The 11,767-nt window shown below is 44.5% G+C and overlaps 1 long non-coding RNA gene across 1 annotated transcript; it reads left to right on the top strand.

Moving 5' to 3' along the window:
- The first annotated feature begins 2,924 nt into the window (after window positions 1-2,924).
- LOC118302528 lies at window positions 2,925-8,697 on the top strand. The gene is made up of 3 exons (XR_004790576.2): window positions 2,925-3,110; window positions 3,749-3,853; window positions 8,340-8,697. It is a non-coding gene; the product is annotated as an uncharacterized LOC118302528 (long non-coding RNA).
- Window positions 8,698-11,767: the final 3,070 nt, after the last annotated feature.

Raw genomic sequence — 11,767 nt, 5'->3', positions numbered from 1 at the left:
TTTCAGTAAAACCGTAGACACCCCCCCCCATTATCCTGATCATCTTTGACAACATTTGTCATCAGCTGCTTCGAGCGACTTCGCTCTGGCCCGACTGTTTGCATTTCAACACAACAAATCACTTCACACTCCGAACATTTATCGGCAAATCTCCTCAAAACACGAACGCTAGCCCAGACGCATCCACCAAAGAGAAACCCCCTTTTTTTTTTCAAGGATGACTTATGAATAATGACTTTTTATATCTATGTAATTATAACCCGGCATCTGGTAATTATGAAAAAAGTAATCTTATGAGATACAAGACGGATAATTATGTTCTATATGTGAGATTTCCCAGAATTAGCAGATTTGAGGTTATAATTAGGAGATACGGCGTATAGAAAAATACAGTTTTCACTGATCTGCAGCAGCTTTGTATCAGATGATGAAGACCTCCTCTGGGGCTTCTTCTGCTTATACCTTCTCCGTCAGGCAGGCGAAGATGTATTGTGCTAACAACAGGGACAATGAGCTCATTGGCGTTTTAGAAAAGGTGACGCGAACACCATGTTGAGGTAAAGCACATCCGGCCTGGTCCCACATCTCGCGTTCATTTTGTCTGTTTCTGACAGTTGGACATTCAGTTTGACCAGTTTGAGATAAGCAGGTGTGATAGAATGTGGACGCCATCTTCCTACTGCTACCTGGCTACATTCCGGCTCAATGCACATGCATGTTGACCGTGTTGTAGGGCCACGACACGACAAGAGATCCCAACGTGATTGGCTGGTAGATTTTGAAATGGGGTCGGAAAAGTGAAAGAGGACAGGTACTGCTTACATTGACGATAGAAAAAATGAAGTGATTATTTGTTTTTGAAACCAATATGTTCCTCATTTTGATAGGTCATGAAAGAGTTGTCGCTTGATGTTCACTGTAGTCTGGAAGGTCCACATACCCTAACCCTAACCGTTACCGGATTGTAGTTAATCAGAGCGTAAAAATTTGTATACTATCATAGAAAACGAAGGGAATGTTACGTCGATTGTCCTCTGTCCTTAGAACTCCAGGAGTAAATCTGACACTGTGCAAGCATCAAAACCAATGAACGACCCCATTCTTACCACGTCGTCGGTACCCTTTTGTTGTCCTCAGACATACTGTACCTCCAAATAACGGCCTGGGTAGCTTTAAAAAAACTGTGCATGTAAACAGGGGGAACTCACTACAGCTGAATGTTTCCTCTGATGGCGTCAATAGGTCCTGACTGTAGGGAAGTGTATGTAAAAACATCCCACAACGTGTCTGCACAAATACAAATTCAATATAGAGTTTTTTCCCCCACGAGATGAGATCTTGGCTGGTAATTCACTCGCTCACATTTACATGATGACATTTTCAGATAACACGCTGAGCTGTGGCCCGTTTGCATATTTAATACGATTAAAAGAAAATAAGACAACAAAAAGAAGGATACGGCGTCACTGATGTGAAGCACCACACTCACACAGAAGCCTCAGTGGTGTGTATGTGGTATGTGGATGACGTACGCTCGGGTGGAATATTGGAATATTTCTAGGCGAAGTAATGACAAGCTTCCCTTGTTCTGTTTTTAGCAGCAGAGTTGTGCTGTATGCTGCTGCTGCTGCTGCTGTTGTTGTTGAAGATATATACGGAATATTTCTGTTTACATCCAAGTGGCAACCCACCGTGACGTCACCCATTGGTTTGTGTGAATTGCTGCTATGAAGCTGCCGAGTTTAGCATTGTGACCAGCGCCATGTTATTATTTCTTTTGCCACCAGACTTAGAATTGGGGTTGTGGTCTGACAGAGCTTGTCCACTGCGCGCCCACCTACACCTGCAACCATGCACCTATTGGACGGTACCAACGCTCCAATGTATTCGGTGCCTTATCGTCTATTTGACTCTAAATGAGTGACCACAATTTGCAAAATGAACTTTGAGCTGTATTAGAGAAGACTTGAAACTAGAGATTGAACCATAAACTCCGCCGGAAAATGTTAACTGACGTTATAAAGTCATTTTCTCATAGACTTCTATAAAAACAGACTCATTTTTGCAGCCAAGGGAGTCACCCTCTGCTGGTCATTATAGAGAATGCAGGCTTGAGGCATTTCATCTTTGGCTTGATTTTCCGAACCAGGTGACTACGTCCATTTTTAAATACACTATGTATGGAGTCTGATAAACACCTCTAGATACAAATAGACAATTCGATCTAAACAGACAGGTTGGAATATAACGATGGAGTTATTAAGGCTTGAAAATAGATATTTACTTCTAAATCTGTAAAAAAAAAAAAAAAAGCACTGATCAGGTTTAAGCTCTTAACGTGACAGTAACAAAATTTTATTTTTGCATTTAGAACATTCAGAACCATCAGATCCGGGAGCTCAGAGCAGCCTTTTACTTATTGACATTTGTCATTTATAACGACCAATATTACGATGGACCGCAATCGTACAAACTCACATACCGCAGGGCTGACATCCAGCTAAACGATCTGTCAAATATAATAGCTGCGCCATTGAGATCAAAGTCCATTTGATATAATTTATTAACCTTCAAGTGCATGAAAAGGTGCATAATTGAACAGATCAAGGGATGATTGCCCCCTTGTTTCTTTGATGTGCCTCGCATATCTGCGCACAATGGAGATTTACGACGCCTGGATACTGGGAGGGGAGAGCTTAATATCTCTTTCTCTCTTTCCGTCGGTTTCTCTTTCATAACAAATGGTTCCGCCGAGGCAGGCTCAGACTCGGGTCTCGCGGAGATTCGAGCGGCGTTGTCCCCTGCGTGTGGGACAATCACTGACTATTAAAGGACCGCTGGCGAGAGATAGTGTGTGATCATTTGTTTCTTTGTGTGTGTGTGTGTGGGGGGGTAGGTGTGTGCTGTGGTAAAAGTTGCACAGTGTGAAAACTATCAGCAGTGAGAGAAAAAAAACGCGCCTGCAGGGCTTTTGAGGCTTTTGTGAATTTCCACCTTCAAAAAAAGAAAAGATAAAAAACTGGCAGAGCAAACTTAATCCTGCTCCTACGGGGCAGGAGGAGGCCCGACACACAAGAAAGACCCAAGGAAGAACAGAGCGAGGGAGAAAAGTAAAATTTCTTTTTTTGTTTCTAGAAACTGAACAAATCATATCACACAATTTCTGTTCCTCGCGTCTTGTTTGTTTAGCCTTTGCTCTTAGTTTGTTTGGAACAATGCAAATATGGGCATTTTGATTGTGGATCAAGCAAAAGCACAAAAGGCGCTCACTGCCTGGCATTGTTCGATAGAGTTCTTCAGCCACGCTAGCAGAATGATTTTAAGAATGGCTCGTACACTGTAAATCAAGATGGACAGCGCGTTGCCACTTTCTCCCAATGTACAAAAACGAAGCCAAAATATTTCTCGGATATTGGTGCTGCCATCTTGCTTTTTTATGGTCATTTGGAGCCGGTAGTGATCATGGAGTGGAGCAGCCATATTGAGGTCCCGCTGACTACCCCGTTTCCATTGCATCAAATAACTAATTGATACCAAACTGTGTGATAACCTAAAACTACTGACACCATCTTTGGAAAGAACTTGTCCAAATTACAAAACTATACAAAGTCCCAGGGAGCATTGCAGTTAGAAATATACGTTTTGTTTTTTTAAGTTTTAATTTGGTTGTCCCGAGAAGGATCCACCCATGGGGGGTATTCTTTGGTGTTCGGGAATGGAAGGATGCATTTCTTTTCCGCAATTCAAGGAGCCTTCGGAACAGGAGAGAGCCTTGTTTCGTCCCGCTGTGACATAATCTCTCTTCAAATGCAGCCTGCGATGGATGCGGCGCCTGAATCGGGACACAGCTTAGGTCAGTTTCTCATTTTGGATCAACATTTCCACTGTGTTTTGTCACTGAACGGAACAACAAACTGTTCTGAATGTGCTAAAACTACACTTTCACTTTCAGTCGTGGCCAAAAAGCTGGAACAACTTAATGAAGGAAAATACAAAATGACAAACTCCTGCTGTGATGAGTGGAATTGATGTTTTTCGTTAAAAGAATAATTTATAATATGAAAATTATAATAGTCTTTAAAAATGGCACGTCTGTTTGAAGTCGCTGAAATGTCTTGTGAAAAGATCGACAGAGAAGCCAGTGAAACACATTGCCGCATCTTTAAATGCAAATGTTGCTAAGATTGCTCCTGAGAAAAAGGGCACTCATGCAGGGACAAGACATACAGTGATGCAAATTTCCCCAGCACTCCAATGAAAACACATGGTAATGTACAACGTGGTGGGGAACAATGTGACGATACGAATGGCTGTTTATCGTTTGCAAAAATGTAAAAAAGAAGAAAAAAACGCTTCCTTTGAACTTTGCTTAACCTTATTTCACATAAGACTTTACAGTGTGATCCACACACACACACACACACGCTACCACACTAAGGCTGCTTAGGACATACAATAGTTCACATTGAAGCCTTTCACGTGGTCCTCCATTATTATCATTAACCACTAATAGGCACTCTTACATGGTCCAGTACAAACACAAAGCCCCAAAGTCCGAAATCATCCAAACGGGCCGCTTTCTCTTCAGACGCTGATTTAATACAGGAGACGGAGAAAGAGGAGATGGACAAGAGACCACGAGTTGGCTGGTCGGAAAAAGCCGAGGCCGGCGTGGTTCTTCGGACTCGCCCCCCTCGCCCTCGCCCCCGAAGCCAATTTGCAGGCGTTCACTACCCTCCGGTCGGCGGGGGCCGGGGCGGTGAGGGCCGGGGCAGCGGGAGTGGACGGGATGTGGGGAGTGTGAGGTTCTCCTCCACTCCCTTCCCTTTTCCGTGGCTCCGGAAAAACCAAACTCTCCCACGACCGCCGCGGGGATTAGCATTCGGGTGCTCCTATAGCAGCGGCCCTTGAGATCTGCGGGGTAAACTTTTGCTCCTGTAAGTAAAAGCGAGCTCCTTCACTCCACGCCTCGGAGGCCACACGCTCACCCCCGTTAGACTTCGTTAAGAGTATTGACCCACTGGTACAAACACGGGTTGTTCCTGCGCATTTCATCTCCAACCATGAACGGAGGAGTCTCCGAGGACCCGTAGCGCGGAGCCGACTGAAGTTCTTTTTCATCCGAGCGGTTCTCGTTTCACCCCCTTTTTTCCATTTTTGCGACGCTGGTGTATTCGACTGTGCCTTTCACACACCAAACAAAGGAATTGAGTGCAAGATTTTCGGGGCAGAGTTGATCCTATTTTGTGTTATTTGGTGTCGTGCATTGGACGTCTCGCAGGTTGCATTGTGTAACTAATTTACTGAGCCTTTCACTCACAAACAGGAGTCAACTGAGAGCACGGATCGGAGGGCGCGACTTCTAAATTGTGTGCACAGATTTCTAAATCCACAGCCCCACACATTTACCCATGGATCTGTTAGGGGGGGCTAAACGTGCCACCATGCAGTTGGTACGTTTCTGTAGGGGGCCATACTGCATGGTGACTCCCTACGGACAGGCAGGTCTTGAATGGTACTAGACTAGTCTAAATTCTGTATTTTTCTCATTTGGCCAACTGAAAAATTTGTCATGAGTGCAGCCGAGGATCCAAGAAACTTGCAGTGTCGACGGTGAAGTTATTTGCACCTTTGACAATTTAAAGCCTCCTGGCAAGAAGGTTCGAGTCAGGACCTTTCTGCATGGGTGGAGTTTGCATGGTCTCCCCGTGTCTGCGCTGGTACTCGCAGTCAAGAGACATGCAGATTGGGAGTTAGGTTCATTTGTAAGGTTAATCCAAGATTCTGAATGTGACCGTGAATGGTTGTTTGTCTGCGTCGGCCCTGCGATGGGCAGGCGACCTGTCCAGGATGGTACCCCGCCTCTCGCACAATGTCGGCTGGCGCCCTTCAAGGATGAGCGGTACAGATGATGGATGGATGGATGGATGGAACTTAACGGTGACACAACGTTCTATATCGTCACCAGGACAATATCAGAGTGGAGCGAGTACGCCAACTCCAATAACTAAATACAGGTCGAGCAATCAGCCCGGTCCGACAGGCACATCTTGAATAGCTCTAGCATTAGTCATGCTTAACTTTGAGTGGATGTCTGCCTTACATCAGGAAAAAAAACTGAAATCCACAAAATGTTTCGGTACACGTCATATCCGTTTGTAAAGTGGAGTGTCATGAAACACAATCGAATGAAAGGCTCCCACCTGGATTCTGTTGTAGGGTGTGTTCTTCACTGGACCCAAATGGGAGACATCAAAAGGAAAAGAGTGTTGAATCAAACAGGCAGGTTGGCCGGTACAAAGAAACTTGGATACCCCAAACTGAAAACGCTGGCAGCAAAATGTTGACGAAACTCTTGGGAAACGCTGGGGAACATGTCAGGAACAAAAACGGGACAGAACGGAACAGAAGATTCGGGAGCACCGAGGCTAAATACAGAAGGTAGGCAGGGACAATTGGGCTCAGGTGAAACACACTAGCGCGAACGCAGACAATCACAAAAGCGGGGAAACCAGACAGAGACAGGAAGTGAGAACAAGTTAAAGACACTTTCAGCAATTTCAAAGTAAAACTGGAATAAATTTGCTCAAAGTCCAAACAGGGAGTTTAAAAGTTATTCAAATGTCCCGTACCCGAGGTCAGATCCTGACAGATTGTCCTTCTCCCTTCTCTGCTTCTGACAAACGTGTATGTGTAATGAGAATGTTGATTAACTTCACGACCTCGGTTGATATTTGTTGGCGTTCTTGATGCTCAGCTAAGTATGAAAATGAGAAATAGCCGCAGCTGGTAATAGGTAGAGTTTGTTACCTGGAATATAGGTCGGAGCACATTTCCCTCCCTTCATATAAATCACATATAGGAGTTCCTCTGTTGTCCTGATTCATGGTTTATCTGATTAGTTCTCTAGTCATGATGTGCGTCACATCTGTTCCCATTAGTGCCACAGCCAGAAGAAGATTACTACTGATAGCAGTCATGAGAAGACATCATTCCAAAGCACCGTCTGATAGCTTTACTAGAGCGCAGTCCGCAGACACGATGAGTGCGGCGGTTTATTTGTGGCATGTTTCATTAAAACCTTTACCGCCGCTTCCTTTTCATGTGCTAACACGGTGTGGCAGAACTGATTTGTAGCTCAGAGGATGTATGTGTCTCGTTCCGACCTTGTGGCTGCGGTAATGACATGTTTAGGAGGACGATGGCGCCAGACAGCTCACTCGACCCCTGCCGCACTTAATGAATTCGAGGAACGGAATTGTTACGGTTAGTAAGTGTTTCGCAAGCGGAGGCCTTTCCATATGAAAGCAAACGGTCCAAAATATTAAAAAAAAACACTGCGAGGCCAGGGAGCATGTTGATGAATTTTTCAAGGAATCCAGAGCGCCCCTTCGCGATATTAAACTGCACAGACGGCATGTAATTACTTTTTAAATATTCCTCTGAGGGATTTCACATAGTTCAGCGTCTCCGGAGAAGCGGCAGCAGCAGCAGCTCGGAAACAGGCCCGAGCTTCGCGTTTCATGGAGCCGATGCTCTTCGACCCCGCGATCCACTGACAGATGCAGATCAGAGCGTCAGTGTCTGATTCGTGGATGAGGGATAGTTTCAGGGTTAAAACCTGGGTGACCTTCGATGACCCCTTCAACATCCCCCTGTACCTGAAACTCCGAGTGCCAAAACTGACTGAGCAAGTGTGTGTGTGTGTGTGTGTGTGTTTGTAGTGATGTCATCAGCTCAAACTCTCTTCAATTCACGGCTCATCAGAATCATAGAAGCAATCTTAGAATCTGAAATTCATTCAGTTGACATTTGCAACCGGTATACTTGACCGAGAAGTTTTAAACTTTTAAGAAGATAGATGGAATTGTGAATGATACATTTCCTTCCGTCGTGTTCACTTTTTAAGTTAGTTGGCCTCCATCCGTCCGCCTCTCCAACCTCTACACATGCATTTATTTAAGAGCTGCAACAGTTATTCAATTAATACTAAATGAATCGCCAAGTATTTTGATAATCGTTCAAGTTCGTAGTTTTAATTAATAAAAAAGTCAAAATTCTCTGATTTCTTAAATGTGAATATTTTCTGGTTTCTTTGCTCCTCTGTGACAGTAAACTGAATATATTTGGTGTGTGGACAAAACTAAACATCATCTTGGGGGTTTGGGGAAACACGATTGAAACGCCATTTTATGGACCACATATCGATTGATCGAAAAAATAATCAACAGACTAATGGATAATGCAAATAATCATTCAATCAGCCCTATTTTATTTATGTTGTAAATTTCCTATGGAAGTCTCCTACCTTTCTCGTTCTTATTCTTTTATCGTTTCAGTTTCAGGTGGATTCGTCTGCTGTGCCGCGGCAACTTCTGGAACCTAATGAGTCGACTTGTGAGGTAGTTTCTCAAAGTGGGATGATCAGGATGAAGTATTTCACATTGGCCGCGGTGGCGGTATGTAGCCACGCTGCCAAACACAAACCTCAGCACTCTGTTGTTCATTAGGGCTTGTTGGTTTTTTTGTTTTTTTTGGGGGGGGGGGGGTTCTTGTTGTTGTTGTTTTCTCCTCCATTAAGTGTTGCCTGGGGGACCAACTGGTTCCCCCTGATTTATCACTGTATTTCACGAACACTCTTAAAACAGCAGGATGGTTACAAATAGTCAGGATCCTGCAAATGACCAAATAAATAAAAGGTTGTGAACTGACTCTTTGAAGATGCTTTCACACGTGCACTGACGTCCGGAAATGTTCAGGAAGGGGGCTGCGCGAGAACGCAGATGTCCACAGATGTTGCTCTGGACGCTTTCCTCCGGAGCGTTTCCGGCCAGTCCCCTTTGTAAAATCTCCAGGAAACGTCCGAGTGAGCCCTTGTGAGAATGCAGCGGCAAATTTACAGCGAGCAAGTGGGCGTGTTGATGAGTGAAGACAAAAAGAAACTCTGCTTTTCCGCAGCTGAGTTATCATCAGCTTGCGCTCGCTCCAGACGCCACAGAATGTTCCGGAAAAGCGGTCCCGGAACGTGGCTGACTGAGGACGTTCTCCTGCTGCGTTCGTCACATGCTTAAAAAAAGGGCAAAATTCCGAAGAAAGAATGTCCTGACCCCATTTTCCAGACATTCTCATGTCTGCAAAACCGACTGCACGGCGGTGCGGTGGTGAGCGCTGTCGCCTCACAGCGAGGAGGTTCCCGAGCCAGCATTCGAAAACCAACCAGGGCCTTTCTGCGGACAGATTGTGGTTTGTAATGGGATTATTGATGGAGTTAAAGCTGACTCGCGGAGGGTATTTATTATAAGGGCTCAATATTGAGGAGACCTCTGGTTCGCTACACGGATCAACAGGTTCATCGCGCTGTATCGCGTCTGTCTGACCCAGTCTCTGTAGTTGTATTTAGCTCCGTCAGAGTAATCTCGTCATCTCACCGCGACTATTGACACCCCCGAGACGGCCTCCAGCCATACCCATCGGCCTGCCGATAGATAAGATACCTTGAATAGTGCTTGAAAAAAACCTCATTAGACCGTTTCCCAGGCGAGGATAGGACAGGAACAGGGTTAGGTTAATTGGAGACTCTAGAGTGACCGTCGGTGACGATGGTTGCTCGTCTCCGCATGTCGGCCCCGCCATACGCTGGCGACCTGTCCAGGGTTGTACCCCCTCGGCTGGGATTGGCTCCAGTCACACTTAATGGATGAGCCGGTACTGATAGTCGGATGTCTGCAAACAGCTTCTTTGATGAGACATGGAGGAGAGTTGGGATGGTGCGGTAAGGATCCACAAGCTGATGAATCGTACATGCAGTGCGTTGATAAATCACGCGGTAGGTGGTTCAGTTCCCACGTCATCCGCAATCATCTTTGCGCGCAAGACACCGAACCTCCAACAGCCTCCAGTCAGTGTGTGTGTGTGTGTGTGCGCGTGTGTGTGTGTGTGTGTGTGTGTGTGTGTTTTGCTTCGGCAGAATGTGTCTGTCAAATGAATTCAAGGAGACAGGCATTCTCATTACGCCACACACAGAGTAATGTCAAATAGTCACTGTTGATTAAAAGTCTCTGAGAACTTTTGTGTGTGTGTGTGGCTGTATGGATGTGTCAGCATGCTGCCCCCCCTCCTTGTAAAGAAATATGTTTTGTCCACGCCACATTCAGCAGCACAATTATCGCTGTGGCCTTTTCTGTCTCGGCTCTTCAGGCCAAGAGATGAAGCATGAAATGAATTCTGCGGCCAGTGGCCTCGCCAGCCGGATTTGGCCTGTGCCAACACAATGGCCGGGAGGGGGGGGCACTTATTTCGCTTTTGCTATTAAGTTCTTTCTCCTGGTGTGTGAGGAGTACTGTCAGCATAAGCGTCAGGTTGTTATGTCTGCGAGCCTCACGTCTGCGTGTCCAGTTTCAAATATTCCCGGTATGCCCAGTGAGCTCAGCGCAAACAATAGTAGCGCTTCTGCTGCCATTCTGAAACAAAACCAGAACAAAGGCGGGAGGTATCCAGTTCAAAGGGCAATTGACACGTGTTCGATGAGGTTGAATTTTAATGACAGTTCATATTCCCACTAAGAACGAACAATGAGCATATTTTTTAAAAATTGCTTCACTTATTCATCAGTGAAATTTAGTTTGACAAAATCAGTTTAAAGCTTTTGTTAATGATAAAAAAGTTTATGATTATGAGCTAAATGATTACAAACACAAACCAGCACTTGAATCATATTCTTAAAGCAGTTCTGAGTATGAAGTGTTGTTGATGCAGATCTCTATAATTAATACAAAAAAATGTTTAACTAACTAACTAACTAAGTGTCATTTCTTTCGAACACATTCACACTCATATCCACCTCTAAGCGCATTTAAAAGGTTTGCACATCCACCTTACCAGCTTTTCTTTGGACTGTGGGAGGAAATAGACACAGACACAGGGGGAGAACACGAAAACTTCTAAATTTTGAAAGTGAAGGGTCAGTTCACCCACTTCCCTCCACTGGAATCTATTGTATCCATGTATAACGTTTCATTCACCCAGGTTTTCAGACATCCGTCTCCAAGGCTTCCAACTCAATACAGGAGAAGTGAATCTCGTGCTCAAAACAATGAAGAATTCCATTTTTTTTAAATATTTAAACTTAACAGAAATAGTCTTAAAGTTATTCTAGATAAAACAGAGCGCAAATTTCTGCACTTCCGGTTGAAATTGTTCCCATGTTTTTTTTTTTTCTGTTGATTTTACGCTTTCTCTTTTTCTTCTTCCGCCATTCGCTGTTCACAAATTACAGATACGTCGGTGTTTGTTATTCTCAGTAAGAAAAAGTGTCAAAATGAACAAGAGTGCAAGTATAACAGCTTGCATGCCAATCATGTTTACGAGAGGCCGTGAGACACTGTGATAAATACGACACCGTTTAAAACAAAAATGAGAATAAGAATTTTCTCAAAACCTGGAAAAATAGAAAACAAAATAGCAAACACAAAAAGCATTTAGACAATTTTGTTATTGTACAGTGTCTTATCAAATATTATATGTAAACGTCTTTGTTCAACTCACTGTAATGGCACCTAACAAAGAGAAGGTTCTCCTCCCTCTCCTCTCCATCGTTGGTCCAGCGGGTCACTAATGGCTTCAGAGATTCGACTTATCCGAGTTCAAGGGGTCCGTTGGCAAAACAGGTGCTGCTCATCTTTCAACAGGTACGCGCGCACACCTTCTCGCACTAAGCTGTCCCCCCCCCCCCCCCGCAAGAGTTTTTACAAAGAGCAAAGTGTAAACA

The sequence above is a fragment of the Scophthalmus maximus genome, chromosome 4 (assembly GCF_022379125.1).
Source record: "Scophthalmus maximus strain ysfricsl-2021 chromosome 4, ASM2237912v1, whole genome shotgun sequence".
NCBI lineage: Eukaryota > Metazoa > Chordata > Actinopteri > Pleuronectiformes > Scophthalmidae > Scophthalmus > Scophthalmus maximus.
The sequence above is the reverse complement of the archived record's forward strand: the minus strand, read 5'-3'. Positions and strand labels throughout refer to the sequence as shown.